The sequence below is a fragment of the Delphinus delphis genome, chromosome 12 (genome assembly GCF_949987515.2).
Source record: "Delphinus delphis chromosome 12, mDelDel1.2, whole genome shotgun sequence".
NCBI classification, from domain to species: Eukaryota; Metazoa; Chordata; class Mammalia; order Artiodactyla; family Delphinidae; genus Delphinus; species Delphinus delphis.
Genome location: NC_082694.2, coordinates 84,916,517 through 84,938,296, shown reverse-complemented (window position 1 = coordinate 84,938,296; position 21,780 = coordinate 84,916,517).

Below are 21,780 nucleotides of genomic sequence, written 5' to 3'. Positions count from 1 at the left end.
ATGATGTAATATGATTTGGGGAACAGAGGGTTTCTTACCTATCTTCTGATTATAATGGGAATGTCTTACTAATATTGTCAGTTTCAGTGGTGTCAGAGAAAATAGAGAATAGTCGACTAATTTAAGACATATTTTGGGGGAAGATACTATAGGACTTCTTGATAGTTCTCATGGCTTAGAAATGAGAAAAAGGCAGGAAACAAATATCACTCCTAGGTTTCTATCTTGAGCAACTAGCTAACTGATGAAGTCATTTACTAAGATGGGAAAGCCTTGCATATGCAGGATTGGGATGAGGGTGTGGGATCATGAATTCTAATTTAGACATATAAAGTTTGAGATATCTGTAAGACACCCAAGCTAAAATATCAAGGAGGTAGTTGGCTTTATGATTATAACTGTAGAAAATAATTGGGGTCATCAGTCTAGATCTGGTACTTAAAACCTAAGGAATATGTGAGATCACATCTGTAAAGAATGTGACAGACGCTGTTAGACAAAAGGGAAAAGAACTTAGGAAAAAGCCCCAAAGTTTTCCAAAATTTAGTATTTGGGAAGAATGGAGAGAAATGTGAAATTTCTCATGTCTATCTGTCTACCTATCCCTTTGTATATTACTCTTACAGCACATACCTTTGGGAAGTATTAGGTCATGAGGGTAGAGCTCATGAGTGAGTTAATTCCCTTATTAAAAATTAAGGAGACAAGGGATCTCTCTTTTTTTCTTTCTATATTTTCTACCATGTGAGAATACAAGAAGATAGCTATCTGCAAATCAAAAAGTGAGTCCTTACTAGACAACAAATTTGTAAATGCTTTGATCTTGGGCTTCCAGCCTTCAGAACTGTGAGAAATACATTTTTGTTGTTTAAATCACCCAGTCTATAGTATTTGTGTTATAGCAGCCTGAACTGACTAAGCAGTGTATACAAACATTTTATTTCTTAACCAAGAAGTTTTTATCCTAGGAATACAATTATCATTCAACATAAGAATTACCACCATTGTGCTTTTAGAGATTAAATGATAAAAGCAGTATGGTCATATTATAGAAGAAGTAAAACCATTTGGGGAAAAATAATTTATTTAAAGAAGTATTGATAGTAATCTAGGAGTAGAAGAGAATCTCTTTAATCTGATAAAGCATAACAACTCAAAATACATATTAAATATTACACATATTGACAAAATTTTGAAAGCATTTTCATTTAAATCAAGAGCTAAAGAAAGCCCTGGTATTGTCACTATTATTCAGTAGTCATAGCCAATGCAATAACACAAGAAAAAGAAATAGGAGCTATTAGAAGAGACAAAATTATAATTATTCACAGATTAAATTATTTTCTACATAGAAAGTCCAATATAATTTACAAACAATAAGAACTGAAATATAGAGTTTAGTAGGATACTGGATGATATGTTTGATATAGGATATAACCAATATCTAAAAACCAGCAGTGCTTTAATTCACAATTCATGACTAATTGTATGTTGTTATCAAGAAGAAATACTTTTTATAATAGCAGAGTGATGCATCCAGTATGATTCCAGGTTTGCAAAATCTAAAAACAGGCAAAGTGTTACTACTGTTTTTAGTGACCAAAAAATGATGTGAAGAAGTCTGAAACATGAGATGAAGAGATCCATTAAATCTGTAGTAGAACTTGTTTCTGGGAGGGAGGGCAGCAAATGGGAGACTTATTTGACATATACAAATTAATTCAACTTAATTGTAAAATTCTATTTGTAATTAAAATAATCTGAGCCAAAAGTTAATGTCTATTATTTCTGTGTTGAAATACAGTGCTTTGTTATAGTATCTTATGTAATTTTTTCAAATTTAGATAACACTGGTTTATAGCATTATATAAGTTTCACATGTACAATGTTATATTTGGCTTCTGTATACACTACAGCATGCTCACCACCAAAAGTTTAGCTTTTATCTGTCACCATACACTTGACCCCTTTTACTCATTCTACCTTCTACCCACTCTACCTTCTCTCTGATAACCACAAATCTGTTCTCTGTACCTATGTTTTGTTTTGTTTTGTTTTAACTTGGTTTGGTTTATTTATTTTATATTCCACATGTGAGTGAAATCATATGGCATTTGTCTTTCTCCATCTGACTTATTTCACTTAGCATAATACACTCAAGTTTCATCTATGTCATCACAAATGGTAAGATTTCATCTTTTTTTTTTTAGGCTAATATTCCATTGTGAATACACACACACACACACACACACACACACACACACACATACACACCACGGCTTGTTTATCCACTCATCCATCAGTGGGCACTTATGTCGTTTCCATATCTTGGCTATTGTAAATAATTCTATGATGAACATAGGGGTACATATAACTTTTCAAATTAGTGCTTTTGTGTTCTTTGGATAAATACCCAGAAGTAGAATAGCTTGATCATATGGTAGTTTTACTCTTAATTTTTTGAAGAATCTCCATCATATTGTTCTCCATAATGGCTGCACCAATTTTTATTCCCACCAACAGGATATGAGGGCTCCCTTTTCTCCACACCCTCTCCAACACTTGATATTTCTTGACTTTTTGATAGTAGCCATTCTAACGGTCATGAGGTGATATTTCATTGTAGTTTTGATTTGTTTTTCCCTAATAATTAGTGATATTGAACATCTTTTCATGTGACTGTTGTCAATCTGTATGTCTTCTTTGGAAACCTGTCTATTCAGATCCTCTGCCCATTTTTAAATCAGGTTGTTTGTTCTTTTTTGTTATTGAATTGTATGAGTTCTTTATATATTTTGGATATTAACCCCTTACTGAATATATGATTTTCAAATATCTTCTCCCATTTGGTAGGTTATCTTTTAATTTTGCAAATATTTTCTCCCATTTGGTAGATTGTCTTTCTGTTCTGTAATTCTTTTTAAACACAGAGAAAGAAGCAGCAGTGGGGTTGTTGGCTGTAAAATGTCAGACCTCAATGGAAATGCAGAGGAATTGAGGCCAGGGTTTGAGTCCCCATAGAGACCTCATATGCTCAATCAAGATGCCAGCCACCAGATGAGGGCATGCAGGAAGCTAAGCTGTGCCTGGAGGAGAAGGCTGGCTTGTCCTCTTTCATGTTGGGGAAAAGGCCCCTCACAGAAGGCCGTGGACATGCAGCTGATACTAATACCTTCCTGGCTTGTTCAAGAGTTGAGTATAGGAAATTCTGCACATAGAGTATATTAGTAATTCTACTTCATAACAAAATAAGCAGCTTCTCCATTTCTAAGGATGACTATTAATATATCATTGCAAATGCTCCTAAACACAGAAAAATATTGTATATTTGAAAATGCCTATTGGAAATATTTGAGAGGGACCATCCAGGAGCTGTCTGGATTCTATGGAGAGTTCAGAGTTAAAATCCAGCTCTCAGTACTTACTGATAGCTGGGTTGGTGCCATACCTCCCAAGAAGTAAGTATTCTTGACTTTCTCTTGCCAAAGCAGATGGTGAGTAGTTTAGAAATTTGATTTGCCTGAAACACTTCCTTTTAGGGCAGTGTGGTAGATTCCATTTATGACTTTGACAGGTAAGGTGTAATGTTTGATTTTAATACAGAGCTTTTCACTCTGAGGCAGAGACATCTGGGCAGCAGTGTCACATACATACAGTACATGGGCTGGAAACAGGGTCCTTCTTCTCCTTTCAAAAACCCTTCTGCTCCATCTGCCTTTCTAAAGACTTTGGACACCACATTCCAATTTAGGGAATGGGATCATTTTGTAATTTGTTAACATTTGTAAAAAGTCTATATGTTCCTGGTGAGTTTGTACTTTAGCCTTCATGTCTAACAATATTTGAAATGAGCAGGTGTGTCAAATTTTGCCCACAGAGTCAAATTATTTAAGATGAATATGTCCTCCCCTCTCAGTCAAGGACACTAAGCGGAACCAGTAACGCCAGGGAGATGACAGTGAGATTTTGTTTGCGCTGCATAAAGAAGCAAGTTAGAATTTTTCTTCAATTTCCTATGCCAGGAAATGTGCAGTTTTTCCTGTACAAGTTGCATTTTTGTTGCTCTCTTTATAAAGTTTTGCTCAGAAATAAGGGTTCATCCTTGGTATCTGAGGGTATGAGTTGGGATACCACCAGCTCGTCCTTGTTGTGTGTCCTAGAACAGGTCCCTACCTCTCTCTGCCCCAAGTTCTCAAGTGTACAGTGGCATCACTAACAGTGTCGTCATACAAGGTATCACTGAGGATCGAGTGAGTTAGGACCTGTGAAGTGCTCAGAACAGAACCTTGCTTGTAGCATGCATTCAATAAATAGCCATCATCATTAGACAGAATGTGATTAATGTAATGGACATATTTCCTATTTTTGGTTTGGCTGAGAGTAAGCTCAGAACTAAAGTTGCAGTTCAACAGAAATGATTGTATGGGGTTAACAGTTTGAATATTTATGTGCTAGATTCCCTTTCCACTTTGTATTTTCCAAGGCTTTACTTATAGACTTTATTTTTCTGCTATAAATTCTTATCAGTCACCTCAAAAGTTTTGAAGAAAGAATACTGAAACAGAGACACTCTGTGTGTGTGTGTACATGTGTCGGTGCTGGAAGTGCCCTAAAATAAAAACTTGGTAAGCGATATCACCACTTTCCCCTCACTTTGTGAGTGAACAAGAAAATCCAAGCCAGGGCACCAGAGCAATGACTTTGGATACGTGCACCTGATTCACACTCAAAAGCAATGTCTTCTTGTAGGGCCATAGCAACCTTGTTTGGATGAAAAAATGGTGATCACAGACCAAGGCTCAGTTGGGCAAGACTGGGCAAGACAGTGGGAGCACCTGTGAAGAGTGGAAGAGATGAGGAGTGTAGCTCTCTGTAGGTAAGTTTACAAACTGACATAAAAATAGACTATAATGAAATTCTCACGGGAAAGTCACAGGATTAGGCTGAGAAGGTCTCAGGGAAAATGCATTTGGTAAAAATTTGACCCTTGAACCTAAGTCTTTATAGAACTCAGACCTTCATCCAATCACTTCACTTACCCAAGCCCCCATTTTCTAGAAGTAATACTAGTGCCAACCATTCAAAGGATGATTGGGGATTGAGTGAGTCCAGGGTACAGATACAATTTCCAAACTCAAAAGCATTCACATGTATGAGCTGTCATTATTATTTCAATGTCTTTATGACAGTTATTTTCCCGGGGACAGTCACTTCTCAGCTGGAGACAAACTGAGCCTAAAACTTCTCCCCTGAAGGCAGGTAGCAGTAGCCTTCTCCATGCTCCAGAGTCAGAGAAATAAAAGGAGAGGGAACAAAGAACACTTTCTCTAGAAAATTGTGCAGTGGGAAGATTCACAATTGTCCCTGCCTCTGTTCTCTCACAGTCAGCCTGGCTAAGGGTCATTGATGAGCTATTGTATTTTTTTCTCTCTATCTCTAAAAAGTCTGCTGAAACATCCTCCCAGGAGCCAAAAGAGGAGGCGAAGAAATAAACAGCAGCTGATGGTTGAGGGAGCTTAGCCAGAGTGCCCTTCAATTCAGGATGTCCGTGTGTGTGTGTGTGTGTGTGTGTGTGTGTGTGTGTGTGTGTGTGTGTGTTGCGGTGGAGTTGGAGGGGAGAGTGGACAGGCAGGTGAGTGAGACTTTTCACAGTGTATGGGGTGGGAGCGGCCCTCCAGAAGCGGCTTGCCCAAGAGGTGTCTCTGGCTTTCGAGAAAGTAAGCCAGGTGAATAGGTAAAGTGAAGGTGAGATGTTATTTCCTGGCCAAAGTGATCAAGGTGGGCGTGGCACATGCCCTGTTAACAGGCCTTAATTTTAGACAGGATTGGCCAGGCACAATGAATTACTGGACAGAGTCGTTCACCATAAATGCCCATTGAAGGACTAGATGAGCCTGCTCACTGGCCACCAATTGGAGCCTCAGGACCACAGGGATGGAAGAGCCAGATGGGCCTCCCCCATCCCCTCCCAGATCTCCACCCCACCCCAAGACTGGCTCTGAAAGCTCTGTGGAGTTTCATTCCAATTTTTTTCATAATGCCTTTTAAAATGACTTGTTAATACTATAATCTCATTGTAAGGAATTTAAAACTTGAGAAAAATACAAAGAAGAGAATGGAAATGGCATAGAGTCAGTCTTACAATCCTAAAACAACTTTATTAACGTTGTAGTATTGAAGCCAAATCCGGCCTCTATACCACGACACTGAATTAATTTTCAGAAACAGAGTTTTGGGTGAAGTAGAAAAGGATAGCTTTATTGCTTTGCCAGACAAAAGAGGGACACAATGGGCTCATGCCCTCGAAACTCTGTGTCCCAACCTGAAGATGGTAGTGAGGAGTTTTAGAGCAATGGTTCAGAGAGGGCGTGATCAGCTCATGGACATTCTTCTGATTGGTTGGTGGGTAGGTAAGTGGGAGTCGGCATCATCAACCTTCTGGTTCCAACTGGTCTGGCTTTTGTGCCCAGGAGCCCCACAGGGTCCTGCTCAGTAACAGTGTATTTACTGCAGTTACATCATCTCAAAGGTTTTGCCATTTGCGTTTTATTCCCCATGACATTTTAGCCAGTTCTCAAATTTCCACCAACTACTTAAGATACAGTTTAAATATTCTGCTCTGCTGAGAATGTGCCCTGGCATGTTTAATTATTCCTCTATTTTCATACATGGGAAGCTCCATCATTTCATCCTACACACCACTGAGTGTCTTTGCATCTGACTGCACACATATTTGCAAACACCAATATCCCTTTGTTATTGGTCACTTGAAGTGGAATTACCTTGTTAAAGTACGTAATTCTCAAAATGCACACACACACACACACACACACACACACACACACACACACATTCCAACTGCTTTCCAAAAAATCCTGAGATTTTTATTCCCTTCCAAAGAAGTGCATGACGGTTCTAATTTCATCCCACCTTTTCAACCTTGAACAGGATAACTTAAAAATAATTTTCTATCTTGAAAGACCCAAAATGATATTTAATTGCTTAAATGTAAACCTTTATTTCTCTGGCACAGGTCTTTGGTCTGGATAACGAACCAGGATCAAGAGATGAGAAGAGTCTCTAAGGAGAATAACCCCCAAGTAGAGCCTTAGTAGTGGACCCCTTCCCTGCACCCTCCATCATGGCTGCCAGGTCCTTTGGGTTGGGGGTGTGGGAAGCTCCCAAGCTGAAGGCCTATCCAGGAAGAGGTCTCGTAAAGTTCTGCAGAGCCCTGGATAACAGGAGGCTATGCGGCTTTAGAGAGGAATGGAGAGGCCGCTCCTGCTGAGATGTAGCGTTAAGATTGGGAAAAGCTCAGGGACCTGGGAAGCTGGGGAAGCCACAGTCTGTGTGGCAGCGAAGGGCCTCCAAGGCTGGGCTCTGACTCTGTGCCTCCTGCTCTCCATCACCTCACAGTGCCCGCCCCCCCGTGGGACCCTGACCCAGAGGAGACATAAGAGGAGGAAAAGGAGGCCTGATTCAGAGCCGCCCCTTCCCTAATGCAGCCCCACCTGTGCCCCGTGCTGGCCGTGCCCCCATCCCCCGGGGGCTTCCCCTTCTGAGCTGACCCTCTCCTGGGTGCTGCCACAGCACAGACTCATGCCCATCCATCACATTACACGGGGTCTCTTTGCCTTTGCTCTCAAGTGCCTCCACGAGCCTTGAGGGGAGACCACGTCTTATTCATCCACCTTACTGAGCACAGGGCCTGGCGCAGAGTGTGATACCGTGCAGGGCCCTGTGGGCTCCTGGGCACAAAAGCATCTCTGTGTCCCCATTTCTTGATTACAGGAAATAGGCTTCATTCAGCCTCCATGACCTTCCCTGAGTTCCAAGGAGCAGGTTCAGTTGCTAATTAGGGAAGAAGGGGATGCAGACATGGGAGGACGGTTCAAAAGGAGCAGTAGTGCAGCCTTGGGGCAGGGTCCTGGTTCTCCCTCAAGGGATACATACAACAATATCTTTGAGCTGTTTTGCAGATCCTGAAACCCTCTCCAGGTGGGAGAAGTTAACTGTATGTTGCCCACAAGCACGTGATCCCACACTGGTTGGAAACAGAAGGTTGGTGATGCCGACTCCTACTTACTATCCCACCAACCAGTCAAAAGAATGTCCACGAGCTAACCACACCCTCTGAACCATGACTACAAAACTCTTCACTACCCCTTCCAGGTTGGGACACATAGTTTCGAAGGCAGTAACCCTCTGTGGCCCCCTTTGCCTGGTAAAGCAATAAAGCTATTCTTTTCTACTTCACCCCAAACTCTGTCTCCGAGATTTAATTGGGTGTCAGGGTACAGAGGGGGATTCTGATTCAAGTGTGTGGTGCATCAGTGAATAGGGATAGAGTTTTCAGAATCCCACCCAGGCTGCACCATCCCCCCCAGGAGGCTTGCCAGGCTCACCTTCTCAGGGAGCTGGTACCCTGCAGGGAGGAAGGGACTTTCTGGGTACAGGCTTTGCAGGGGCCTTGTTTCCCTAGGCAACCTGCTTTCTCTTTCTTGTTCAGAAGGCAGCTCTCATCTGCAGTTCTGGGGCCTGCAACTTTTGCCATATGTCGGTTGTCTCTGCCTTCATGATCCCAGCCATATTAATGTTATAATTAGAGCCAGTATTTATACAGATTTTCTTCTGAGCACCAGCTCCTCATGCTTTGCGGGAGTGATTTTCTTCGTCTTCCCTGCATTGCTGGTTCAGGGATATTATTCCATTTTATATTCGAGGACAGATTGGGAGAGAGAAGGGAAGGGGAGAGAAACATGGCAGAGACAGAAAAAGCAAAGGGCTCGACCCATCCTACTTCCAACCCCGTCAGGCTGACCCAGAGTGCTGTCGGGGGTGCCTCACTGACCTCTCTGCTTCTGCTGTCCTCCAGAAGCCAGAAGGAGCCTCTTATAATGTAATTAGATCACAAAGCTCTTCCTCGCCTCCGGTCCAGAGTGCTACCAGATACCAGCACTGGGAGGCCCCTCCCTTGGCCAAGCCCCCGAACTCCAGCCTCAGCTCCCACAACCCCTCCTGCTACTTCTGTGAGCTCTCTTGCTGACCCTCAAACAAGCCAAGGACAGTTCTGCCCCAGGGACTTGGCCATGCTGTGCCTGTGAATCTGCACAGCCCATTCTCCCTTCTGTTAGGTCTCTGCTCGCCGTCCCTGGGGAGTATCTTCTGTATCCTCCTCCCTGACTGACCCCATGCACGTTCCTGATGGTTTACAGGCTGCCCCCTCTGCTAAGATGTAAGTCCACGAGGGCAGTAACTTGGTCTTTTTTATTCACTAGTGTGTTTCCAACACCAAGAATTGTGACAGGCCCCGAGTACTGTGGGAGGTCATCCACAGGACGTAATGTCCAGCTGACATGCAAGCTGGTCCCGGGCAGTGAATCTCCTCACTCCCTCCCTGTCCTCAGAGGGTAAATTCCGCCCATCGTTCCCACAGTGGGAACCGTGTTCAAGGACGCAGCCTTGGGAGGTCAAGTGTAGTTCTAGAAGTACATGTGATGGAACCCAGTTAAGGCCTCTCTACAAACTTAAGATTCTGGCAGAGGGTGAGAAGGTCTACTTGCCTTACAGTTTTCCCAAAACGGTCTTGTGTGTAAGCTCCTTTGCTTATTAAACCCACCACGTACCCATCTGGAGTGATGCCTCTTCCTTCAGTCTCTCCTTGCCCACTACAGGGCCCAGTTTGCAAACCAACAAGTAGGCACTCGGGAGATATTTACTGAAGAAAAAGTAACTGAATAAAGAAAGAGATAAATGAATCAATCTAGGAGCAGTTCCCCATTTCCACACTTTCTTTCCTGATGATTCAGTTTATTTTGCTTGATCCCAAAGAGGCAAAGTACTAAAGGCTTATGTTTGTGGAGTATTACAGTTAACACAATGTTTTACATCTGCTCCCACAATGGATTCTCTCAGCAGCCTTAGCAACCTTGTCAGGTTGGCAAGATAGGAAGATTCTAGCACTCAAGATCTGGGCTGGGACCCAGGTGTTTCCTAAGTACTCTGAAGTTTTAAAACTGCTGCACACAAGGACATGCTTCTGCCCTTTGTTTACAGATGACATGAGCACCGCATTCCATTCTTCTCCTGGCGATGGCCTCTCAGGTTTTCCTCTCCTTTGTCTGTCTCAGCTTCCCCCATTGACATGATCTAATACACATTCACAGTAATATTAGTATGCATATTGTTACTTGTTGAAAGTAGGTGTAAATAAGATTTTAACTCCCAATTCTTCCTGCTCTAATTGCTGATTCCCACACTCGGTGGGTGAGGGGGAAAGGGAGATAATTTTTCCTGCCTTTGAAGCATTCAAGTTCAGTCTTGGCATCAACCATGTCATGTGAGATGTTACACATTTTTAAGGTTACCAACTGCTTCATGATCTTCTTCCACATTATGTTCTGAATTTTAGCGCTCTCTCCCATCAAGTACAGGTTGCTCCCACCCCTATGGGTTCTATGTAAACTCCACGAATCAAGGCTGCTCACCTCAAACTTACATCCTTTTTGATCAAAATGTCCAAAATGGTGCGACTAAAATGATTTATCTGATCTGCAGCTGTGGCACTAAGCAAACGAAATGAAAATTTGTATAAAGGTGATCCTATTACTCTGTTGTAACTCTTTGGGATCAGGAGTCCCAGCCTCAAGGCCTCCCCTACCCACACCCACAACTGCATGAAAACAGAGTATTTACATTTGCCAAATTGAAGATAATCACCTCCCAATTGGTTGCTGCCCTTAAAGGCTCAGCCTGAAACCGGGGAGGACCCTGTGGGGCTCCTGGGCACGGAAGCCTTTTTTGTCCCCCGTTTGTGGCAAGCAAGACTCCAGCCTCCATGACCTTCCCTGAGTTCCAAAGGGCAGATCTGAACTGTTGCTAATCAAGAGAGGAGCAGTCAAGAAACCACCTGAGACAAGATTAAAGGGACCAGAGAAACTCATCAGGCTTAGCAGACCGACCACCTGAGACCCTGTGCACATCCTCACCTTGTCATCAACCCCACCCTTGAACTACTGCTATAAAACTCCTCATCATATCTGCCTGGGTTGGGACACATAGTTTTTCGAGGCAGAAGCCCACTGTGTCCCCCTTTGCCTATCAAAGCAATAAAGCTAATCTTTTCTACTTCATCCAAAACTCTGTTCCCGAGATTTGACTTGGCACTGGTGCAGAAAGAAGCTGAGCTTTCGTCATCAGGACCCCTACTCTATGAACATTTTCATGGGTCACTCTTGGAGTGAGTAAAATATGCCCGGAACATTGTACATATTTAGCCAAATTAACTCTGGCCATGATCCTATGAGATAGGTATTGTCATCTCCAATTTACAGACAGAAATACATGAATTCATCACACCCCTGAGCTCTCCAACTGTACAGCTCAGATTTGAGCTCAGTACACCCAGTGCTAAGCCCAGAGTCCTCGCCCTCTTCCAGCAAAGACATTGTCTAATCAGGTGTGTGTCTCCTGAGAGGATTAAGGCATCACCTAAAGGCTTCACAGAGATTTTGCATGGGAAAAGCTCTTAAAAACTGGAAAAGCAATCAAAAGTATTAGTTATTTCTTATTATGGATAACAATAATAATTGTGTCTATTGTGGATAGCAGAATAAATGTCTAGCCTAAACTACTCACTAGCAAATTCTTTTGCATTCATCAAGTCCAAGCTTGTTGCCCTTGAATTTTGTTTAGCTTATAAAAAAAAATCATCCTCAAAATGTCATATTTTGTTTCATCCGATCAGGTCAGGCCACGTGAGGATTGATCTGTGCTAAGAGTTCTGCCTTAATTCACATACTTAATTATGTATTTTATAATTGAAAGCAACATTAAAGACACATTGATATATAAGATAACCTCAGCTAAATAGTGCATCAAATGTGGTATTTTTTCTAAAGATTTTGTATTCTTCATTAATTCAGCCAGCAAACACCACCCCATCTGAAACCAGGTATATTTGGCAGATGGAATCAAAGTAGTAAACAAAATGTATCAATAGTGTAGGCAGGCTGGGGAATGTTCACCGCCTGAGTTATTTTTGGGTGGTTCAGCAGATTTCTTCTTTCCATAATAAGTGAATTTTCTCCACAGAATTTTAAATTTAACTGATTTTTCCTCAACAAAATAAAGTTACTCCAAAAAGGAATGTCTATTAACTCTTTACTTTAAGTTACTTTTATGATCAAACTTCAAAAAGAGAAAACGATCAAGTTTCAGTCTTGGATTTTACCTAATACTCTGTAGTCTAGTATATTATTGTAAGTGTTTTAAAATTAAAGAAAAAATTTACTTAGTCAATGTAGAAAAAGGGTGAAAAGTAGATAACCTATGTTTCCCCTAAATAAACAAACAAAGGATAGCACTGTCCCCAAAGGGGAAACAATTTGTACCATTTTATTATAAGATATAACCATTATTAACAGTTGAGGAACTGGTGTTCTTTATAAAGCACTTTTAAAATATGTTATTAAAGGTTTATGAATCGGAAGTGATACCGCTGGTTTGGCTTTAAGTGTGTGAAGCTGACGGAATGCTAGCTGTGGCCTAGGAATGAGAAAACCTGGTTTTATCCTGCACCCGTCACTCCTTAGTTCTGTGATCCTGGCTGAACACTTCCCCCCATGCCCATCCTCAGTTTTTCATCTGTAAAGTGGGAATAAAAACCCTCCTTATATTTGTATGACTCATATGAGAAGAGATCTCCCCAAAACATGAATCGAATCAGTCTTATCCCCTTAGTATTGAATATATGCTGACTGCCTTTCTGTTGTCCTTTTCATCAATGACATAACTTGCTCTCCCTGGTAGGGCCCAGGCTGGGGTCACCAATGCTGTCTTGGTCTCTCTCCTTTTCCTACAATTAGCGTCATCCATGCAAAACCAAATCCCATTTCCGGCAGTGGTCATGCTCTCTTGGGCCTTTGTGCTCATGCTGTTTGTTGTAGGGACAATCTGGGGGGAAGACTCTCTTGCTAGGGTTTCCTCTCCAATCCTTGGTGTCCCCTACTCCATCACCTACTGCAGAGCAGGTGGCCCTGCTTCTGTGCCGAGTGCTGTGGGAATCATATTCAGGAACATGGAGAGTCTAAGGAAAGATTTTGAAGCAACAATTTCTACGTAGAGTTAGACTCTACAAACAGGATAAATTCACTTCCATAAAATACCTAGTGTCAGCATAAAGCATTGGCTAAAAATTGTTAAATTAGAAGTGGACATTTTTTTTGGAGGAAAACTCCCTCTAATATTAAAAATGGATCCTCTGTCAAGATTGATTCTAACCTACCCTCCAAAACATCAATGGGGTGTGTTCCCTCACAGCAGACAGGGTAGCTGGAGCAGACAGACGGCCACCAGAGGAGGGCTCAAATGTCAGGTCCAGTGGTCCAGGCTTCTGAGGGTGGCACACAACTGAATAGATAAGGGGATGGGTCAAGGGAAGACAGAGCCCTCCTCCTTGAGTCAGAGGACAGGCATTCCTACCGCCTGATTTCAACCCTGGGGGCATGGAGCTTGCCTCTAAAGGGAAGTCCTTCCTTCCTTTGCTGTCCGGGATCAGCCCAGAGCCACCGAGGCGTGAGCAAAACCTCACGGGGGCCATTTCCTCCAGCTTTCCTTCTCCCCGCGGACACAGAAGGAGAGCGCTTTAAAGTAGCTCCTTAGAGAAGCTGCTGACTTCTCGCACTACTCACACCCACCTCCGCCTGACGCTGAGGAAATTCTGCGGGGGGAGAGGCAAGGAGCCCCACTCGGCTCCCTTTGCCAGGAGCGCTCTTCCCCTGCGACTCCATTCTCGCACCAGCTCTGCCCCTGGACGTGTGAAGCGTGCCTGTCATGTGCCCCCATAGCCCCACGTACCTCCCCAAACACACCGTCCATCACACTGATCATCGTTACTTGTTTGGCTTTTGCCTTAAATCATGCTTCCTGGGAGGAGGACATGCCTGTCTCCTTTACTATTGCAGGTGGGTAAGTAGTGATCTGTATGTCTTAAAGAAGGAAGGAAGGGATGCTCTAGAGCGATTTGAGAACTCTAAGGGGGTATACAGATACAAGCTGTTAGTTTTAGTCCTTCACAAGTCCCATCCTGCTCTAAAGTTCTCCAATTCCTTGTCGTGTGAAACGAACAATAGAATCAATGCTGTGTAAGGATTTTAGATAATCCAAATGTCTGATCTCAAGGACTGAAAATCTGTGATTTTTGTCCTTTGCTAGTTAGTGGCTGTGTTGAACGGATTTGTCTTGGTGATTAGATGGCCAGTCTTCTTTCTGACCAGGCAACATAGGTTAGTTTACATAAACTCCAGGTGTTTCCGTGTGCAAATGTAATGCCAAAAACCATGGATAACATAACAGCTCCACACTGGCTGTCCCCTGTTACCCCTGAGAATCAAAGTTCTATTGCCTAGGTCATGCTCCTGCTTAGGTGTTAAGCCCCCCAAGTTTTTTTAAAGAAAGGTATTAAGTATTCTACTTTTTCTCTTCTCTGTGGCAAAACAGACCAGGGTGCCTTGACACAATAGAGCCAAGAATGGCTTTCTACCAGATGAAAGGAGTATTTGGTTTTGACATTTTGAGAGCACAGTATCCAAATGACCTTTAAAGAATAAGTAAAAGAGCCATCAAATCAGTCATTATACTGAAAACCAAAACTCTGTGGTTCCTGGCATCTGTGTCGCCTACTACCTTCTCACCTGTGAGTGCAGGCGCAGCTCTGGACCATCCCAGGAGGTGTGGAAGCACGCACTTTGCAAAGTTCCAGGCAGCTCATCTATGGCAAGTTATGTCCCATGGCAGCCCTCACCCAGAGGTTTTGAGCACTGCCTGAGTGACTAAATTGGCCATAGATTTCCCATACACCCCTAATATTACTGCAGAGTTCCATTATCATGTTGGCAACAGCTGGTGGGGAAGCTATAGTTACAGCCTGGCCAGAAAATATTATATCCACAATACTTTATGCCTTTAAAATAGGGGGAAGGAAAAAAAAAAAAAAAGAAAGAAAAACTCATCTCTGAGTCACTGGCACTTCCGTCAAAGCAAAACATGGCCCCAGTGCTGTGTAATGCATTATGTATCATCAAACTGATGTTGCAGCTTCAGCCCTGCACCCTTTCGTGAACGTTTGAAAGCTGAATCCAGCACAGAGTTTGAATGTGGCTCTTCTGGAAGGAGACAATGCTGAATGGGAAACAGGAATGCCAGTGGTGCTGTAAGGGGCTATTACTCCTCTGCAGTTACAGAAGAGAAGTGTACACATGATGCCCTTCCAATTGCTGTGGGTCACAGAAGGCTGAGGAATTTTCTAGCACAGCGCAAGGGAGAATGCAGAGGGCCCTGGGCTCGAAGAAAGGGTTCAGGGTCATTGAGGTCATTGCATCTTACTAGGGAAACAGTCACAGAGATGAGAATGTAATTTGGGCTCATATTCTTTTGAAGGTAAGTGACATACCAGCACTCTTCATCATGTGCCTACTGAATAAGATAAGATTCTTCCTGGAACTCCAGTACCACTATCCAGAAATGGGGTGATCAGAAAATATCTTCACTTAAAAGGAAAAGAAGAAAATGGAAAACATGATGGGTCACTAAAGGATAGAACATTTTTGGATGGGTGATACCTGCTCAATATTTTTAGTTCTCAAATAACATGACAACAGAAAAATTATTGAAATGTCATCATCCCGGTGTTAATCATGCCCCGGGGAAACTTTAGCATATTCTTTACGATGTGTTCTGCCTCAATTTGTAACCTATTTTGGAATATCAACGTACAGTAAGCAAAGACAGGGAAATTATTAATCCTGACACAATGGTTAGATACTTAAGTGAATAAAAACTAAGTGATTTAGCAAAAGTCAGTGGTAGGATATTAGTGAATCATTTTTAATAAGTGAGTAGATTGTTTGAGCTGTCCACTGAAGTCCCTACCATATCATTAATTCCCTTTTCTTATTACTTTCAACTGATGAATATTTTAATTTCACAGAGAGAATATAAATTAAAAGAAACATTAAAAGAGCAAAAGCAGAAATGACAAAAATGATTATTAATTAGCACTACGAATAACAGACTATTCTTATGGTATAACACTGTGTGTTCTGTTTGTAGCACATAAAATTTTAAGTAGCAAATTATGGGATTAGTTGTTGTATGTTTCATATACTAGAATCTAAGGTTAGTTGAAGCAGGGATAATGTTTGCCTTGTTCACTGCAGTTTTCCTAGTGATCCACACATAATCAGTGTTACCCATATATTATTCATCCTTTCATTATATGTCATCTGATGGGATGCTCTGCTCAGTACTACTTACTATTATTATGAATAATATATCTTTGAACCATCACATATCCCTGTGAATTCTACTATGTACAGATTTAAACTGTATATGAATAGAAAGTTCAGAGATGTATGTGATTCAACCCACTCTCCTTATTTCCTCATATCTTATTATCAACATGGCGGACAGATTCATTCACAAAATAAATACATAGATAAATATCTTTGCTCATCTACTTTTCCTGAATACTTGCAGTTAGAGCCATGTGATTGATTTCAGCTAGTAATGTTTCATAGAAATAACAGGTGTCATTTCTGCAGTGAGGGACTCCAGAGCCACGTGTAATGGCCAACCTCTCTCCCTGCCATCGTGACAATGGAGTCTGTGCTCTAGGTGGTGTAGACCTCCATCCATCTGGGTACCTGGGTGACAGTGCAGAGCAGAACCATCTGCCGGTCCACAGGAAACGTCATGTAAACCAACAATAAAGTTGGTTGTTGTTTTTTTAGTATAAAGCCACTGAGATGTTGAAGTTGTTGTTACCTCTATGTAATATAGCCTTTTCTGACCAACATGGGCACTGACTATGGATTCTTCCTTTTCAAATTCAGTTTAGTCACTTTACATCTCATGTTTTTACAATGATAATAATCTTCTTGCCATCACTCCCTCCTGATCCAAATCATTCTGCTCATGCTGCAGAAAGAATCATTTTAAGCTAGATATTTGATCATGTTATTCTTCATTTCAAAACTTTCAGTGACTCCCATTTGATTTTTAAGCTATAAGTATAAATGCCTTATTTAAGCATGTGAAGTGTTTCAGTATCTGGATCAAATTATGGATTCAGCCTCATCTCTTTTATCTGCTCTACGTGATCTATTTGCTCTGGGAAATTGGTCCATTAATTCAATCAAAAAATATCTATTCTCAAGTCTTACTTTAAGGTACTGGAGATATGGTGGTATATAGACCAACAAGTCCCTAGATCTCATAGAATTTACATTCAAGAACAGAGGTGCCTACATTGATAGAAGTGTTTTATATCTACATTTTACAATATCATAACCACTATATACATGTGTCTTTTGAGTACATGACACCTGGCTACTGTGACTGAGAACCAGAAATTTTAATTTTTAATTCTAATTAATTTAAATTTAACTCTAATAGTCAGGTTTGGCTATTGTTTACTGTACTAGGCAGCACAGTTCTACAGGGAGGGAACAGATATTCGATCAAACAATAAAGAAGGTAAAACTATCAGACAGTGATAAGTACTATGAATAGAATTAAATGAGTAATAGAGGATAGGATACAATGTGAGTCCCATTGAGAAAATAGCTGTTTCAAACTGTTGGGTTAGAATGGTCCCTCTGATGAGTGATGTATGATTGACAGGAGAGAGCTCCTCATGGAAACATCAGAGAGAAGACTAGTCCAGACAGAGGGAAAAATGCAAGTGTTAGAGGAAAAGGGAATGGCCGTGATGCTGAGCAAAGTGTGCAAGCAAGGGAGATACCAAATGAGACTGAAATTTTAGGCCTTTGTATCCTTTAAGGAATGAACACTACCTTGTGTACTTACCATTCTTCAACTGTCATTGACAATTTTTTCTCTTCCCAGTCACAAAATATTTATTCTTTACAACCTCTTTTTCTTGCATGAAAACTTCTCATCCAAAATAAAACAAAGAAAGCTCTTTCTTACCAGACCTATAAGTTTTATTTTCTAGGACACTATGCAGCAAATTTTAAACTTTGGTGACTTTTTTTTTAATATCTAATGTCATTTTATTTAAGTTCAGGTTTTTAAAAATTTGTTCTGTGTTTTGGTTTTACGAACTTATGGTTCCTCTCCCTGAGCAAATTTAAGCACCTTGAGACTGAGGCCCATGTTACTAATGGATTCTGCAAAGTACCTAATGGAGTCATGTGATACACAGGCTCTGGGTCAGTTCTATTGATTAACTGCAATCCCTTAAATTTAGAACTCATATATTTTTGCATGACCATTATTTTGTTTTAAGTTTCGTTGACTGGAGCATACATTTATTTTAATTATTCTTAGATGTAGAGAAGAAGATGAGTTCTTTGATAGACTGTGAGCAACATAAAGGAAGCAATTCATTTTTGAATCCTTAGCACCTGGCACAAAATAGATCATAATATTTGTAGAGTAATATAATGAAGCCATTATGTCTTCAACATGTATTATGAGAACCATACAAATTTTGGCATATGCCAATCACCAAATTAAAATGGAGATGTGGCTTCATTTAATAATCATGGCACCACCCCAAACCAGAACTTTAACATATTGCAGAAACTCTCAATATTATCCTTCTCCTCTTTACTCATAGCAGATGAGGCATTTTCTCTTCATTAAGAAAGCCTGAAGCACCTGGAATCCTATGACTGCCTAGTCCACCAAGTTGATGTGGTACCATTCTAGACTAGAACATTTCATAAAGAACTTGGTGTACAAATTAAACATATCTTTCCAAGTAAGTAACAATCCCTTCATTTCTGAAAATTTTCTTAGATCTTTCTCATTATCTGAGATTTCTAACATTCGTTTTTAAGGCTAGAAAAGGTAAATCTATGGCAGGTTGAGATGATGGAAAGAATATTAGATTACAAATGAGAATATAGAGAAATGTCCACAGAGTAGATGACAATATATCCCACGACAGAGCTGGCAGACAACTGATGATTAATGGTGTGGGTACTGGATGAGTGGGAGGTAAAGCTGACCACTGGCCATCTTTCTGTTGATTGTGTTGTAATTAGATTCAGTCAAAGGGCATAAAGAAGAATTAAAGATAGAGACAGTGGCAGCAGGTGACTTGGTAGCATGACCCTCATGTCCTCCCAATCTTTATTTTCCCAATTTTTCTGTCTTTAGTTACAGCCACTCATTATCAGCACTACCTAGTCAGCCCATTTCCAATCCTGACATTCACCCTCGTGGAAAGGTTTCCACTTGTTTCTTCCACCAGCATGTGCCATCTTGTCTAAAGGAAGAAAGACTGGGTAGAAAACATAAGAGCTACATTCTGATCAGGGTTCCACCACCATTATCTCTGTTGATCTGGATGCCATTCGACCTCTCCATTTCTTGTTTTCTCAGATCGTAAGATGGAGAAAACATTCCGAGCTCTGCTCATACGGTGTTGTGATAAGGGCCACAAATAATGTTGTAAACTACCATACTGGTCTGAATTATAGTAGTGTCTTCTAAAGTGTGTTCTAACATTGTTAGTTCTCTAAGTGTTAACAGGCATTATCAACAATAGAAGATTCCTCAGTAAAACAAAATGGGGAAGTCTTGGGATGAGCAACTTCAGGAAAGTTTCTCTAAAGCACAGCTCCTCTCCATCCCTAATGCCACTATACACTGCAAGCGTTAGAGAAGGAAACATAGTAAGAAGCACTTTCCAAAGTTGGTTAACAATAAAAACTTGTATTTTTGTTGAACGTGCTACGGCCCTGGCATCTTGGGCTACTTTAAGTCATGTTTTCAATGAGTGCACTGCTTGGAATATATGCTCTAGATCCCTGTGAAATCCCTTCCATCTATACAAGGAAGTGAAGCTGAAGCCTCTGTCACTGGTGAACAAGAGGTTTTCAGGGTGGTTTGAGGGAAGGATGCTGGCCCTGCCCCAGTTAGAGTGTCTGCCTTTGTCTCCAAATAAGCAGAGGGTGGAGGCGCCTGGGGGGTCTATGGTGGTTGGCAATGCAGGTTTCACTCTAGTCCTACCCTCCCCAGTGGACTGGTCTATCTCCCCAGCCAGTCCCACCGGCTCCAGGTAGAGCAGCCTAGCTTCCCTGTTTGATTTAATAGACAGTTAAAAATCAACTCTAAATATAGTGGAGTGTAACTGTGTAATGATATGTTTATGTTCAGTGAGGGGGAAAAAAAGGAAGTGAAGAGAGTAACAGTTAACAGTGTCACCTCCTGTTGTGCCCAAACTGTGAGATGTAGAAATTTGATACAGAATGAATAAAATTAAATCGCTGGTCCTTTTCAACAAATGTATTTCCCCAGTCCTTGGTTGTTCTGCAGGGGAACTCAAGATATCACTTGCCAGTGCTTCTGAGGAGAGAAGAGAAAGCTGGAATACCACAGAAGACTTGTCCCTGAACCCCTCACCTCACCCCACTACCACATGTAATAACTTCCTGCTCAACTACAGTAATGCTAGGAGACATGCAAGAACTCAAGTTTGAGCAAAGCAAGTCTACAGTCCCTAGCTTTGACCCATCAGTTATACGTTGATGATCAGAGATCATTTTAGATCCTTGGAGCTGTCACAATCAGGTCCATGATGCCTTGTGAAATTCCCCCTGTCCTGAACAGGTCTGGTCGGTTGGGGTTTTCATACTGTGTCCTCATCCCATGAGGACAGGGAAGAAACCTCTGTTGTACTTGAAACACCATAGTAAGTTTTCCCTCCAAACAAATCTAAATACAAGGCTTTTCCTGGGATGGCCTCAATCTCTCCATCAGTCCTGTCTTCTGCCTGTCTCCAACTTTTGTTTTCCTGCCTAATCAAGCATGTTCTGTTTGTTCTGTCTCTAGCTGCTCCTCTTTCTCATCCCTAATTCTCAGTCTCCTTTACTTATTCCTTCTCATTCCCAGTTGGAGTGCCCCAGAGCTGCACCCTGTGATCTCTTCTTATTTTCATTAACACTCCCTGTCTTGATGATCTCCTAAAGCTCCATGGCATTAAATGCCATCTATATGCAATGCCTCCCAAATTTATATCAACCGATCAGAAACTTCTTCTAAGTCCATACCCACACAGTCTACTTCCTACTGAAAATTTAATAAGCCTCTCAAATTTAACACATGAACAACTAAGCTCCTGATTGACCTTTTCAAACTTTAGGGAATTTCAGGATCAGAAGTATCTTCAGCATGAAATAACGATTACAGAAAAAGCAGTTCTTCTTACCATCTCCCCCCAACGCAAGAGTTGGCAACTCTAATTTTCCAGTTGTGAAGGTCTAAAACTCAAGTCACCATTGGGTCCTTCCTTTCTCTATCATACTAATTCTCATATTTGAATCCATTACCTTTAAATTATACCCAGAATCCAATAACTTTCATCACCTCCACTGATACCACTCTTCTGAAAACTGCTCTCAACTCTCACCTGGATACTGCAAGAGCCTCTACCTTAGAATGGTTACAAAACTGGCCACAATCTTCAACTCTCCCTGTATTCAGGACATATGCAATCTGTCTTTGCATCTGTTCTAACTAAGAGATGTGTACTCCTCACACACACTTGAGTCAGGCCTGTGACTTGCTCGAAATGTGTCCACAGGCCAACTCTAAACCTGAGCTTTATTTCACATTTTCTTTTGAAATTCTGCTGTCACCATGTGGGTAAGCCTGGGCCAACCGGCTGGAGGAGAACTCAGCTGTCCCAGCCAAGGCCATCCTGGGACAGCCTGCAGCCTGTAAACCAGCAAACATGAGACTAAGCCA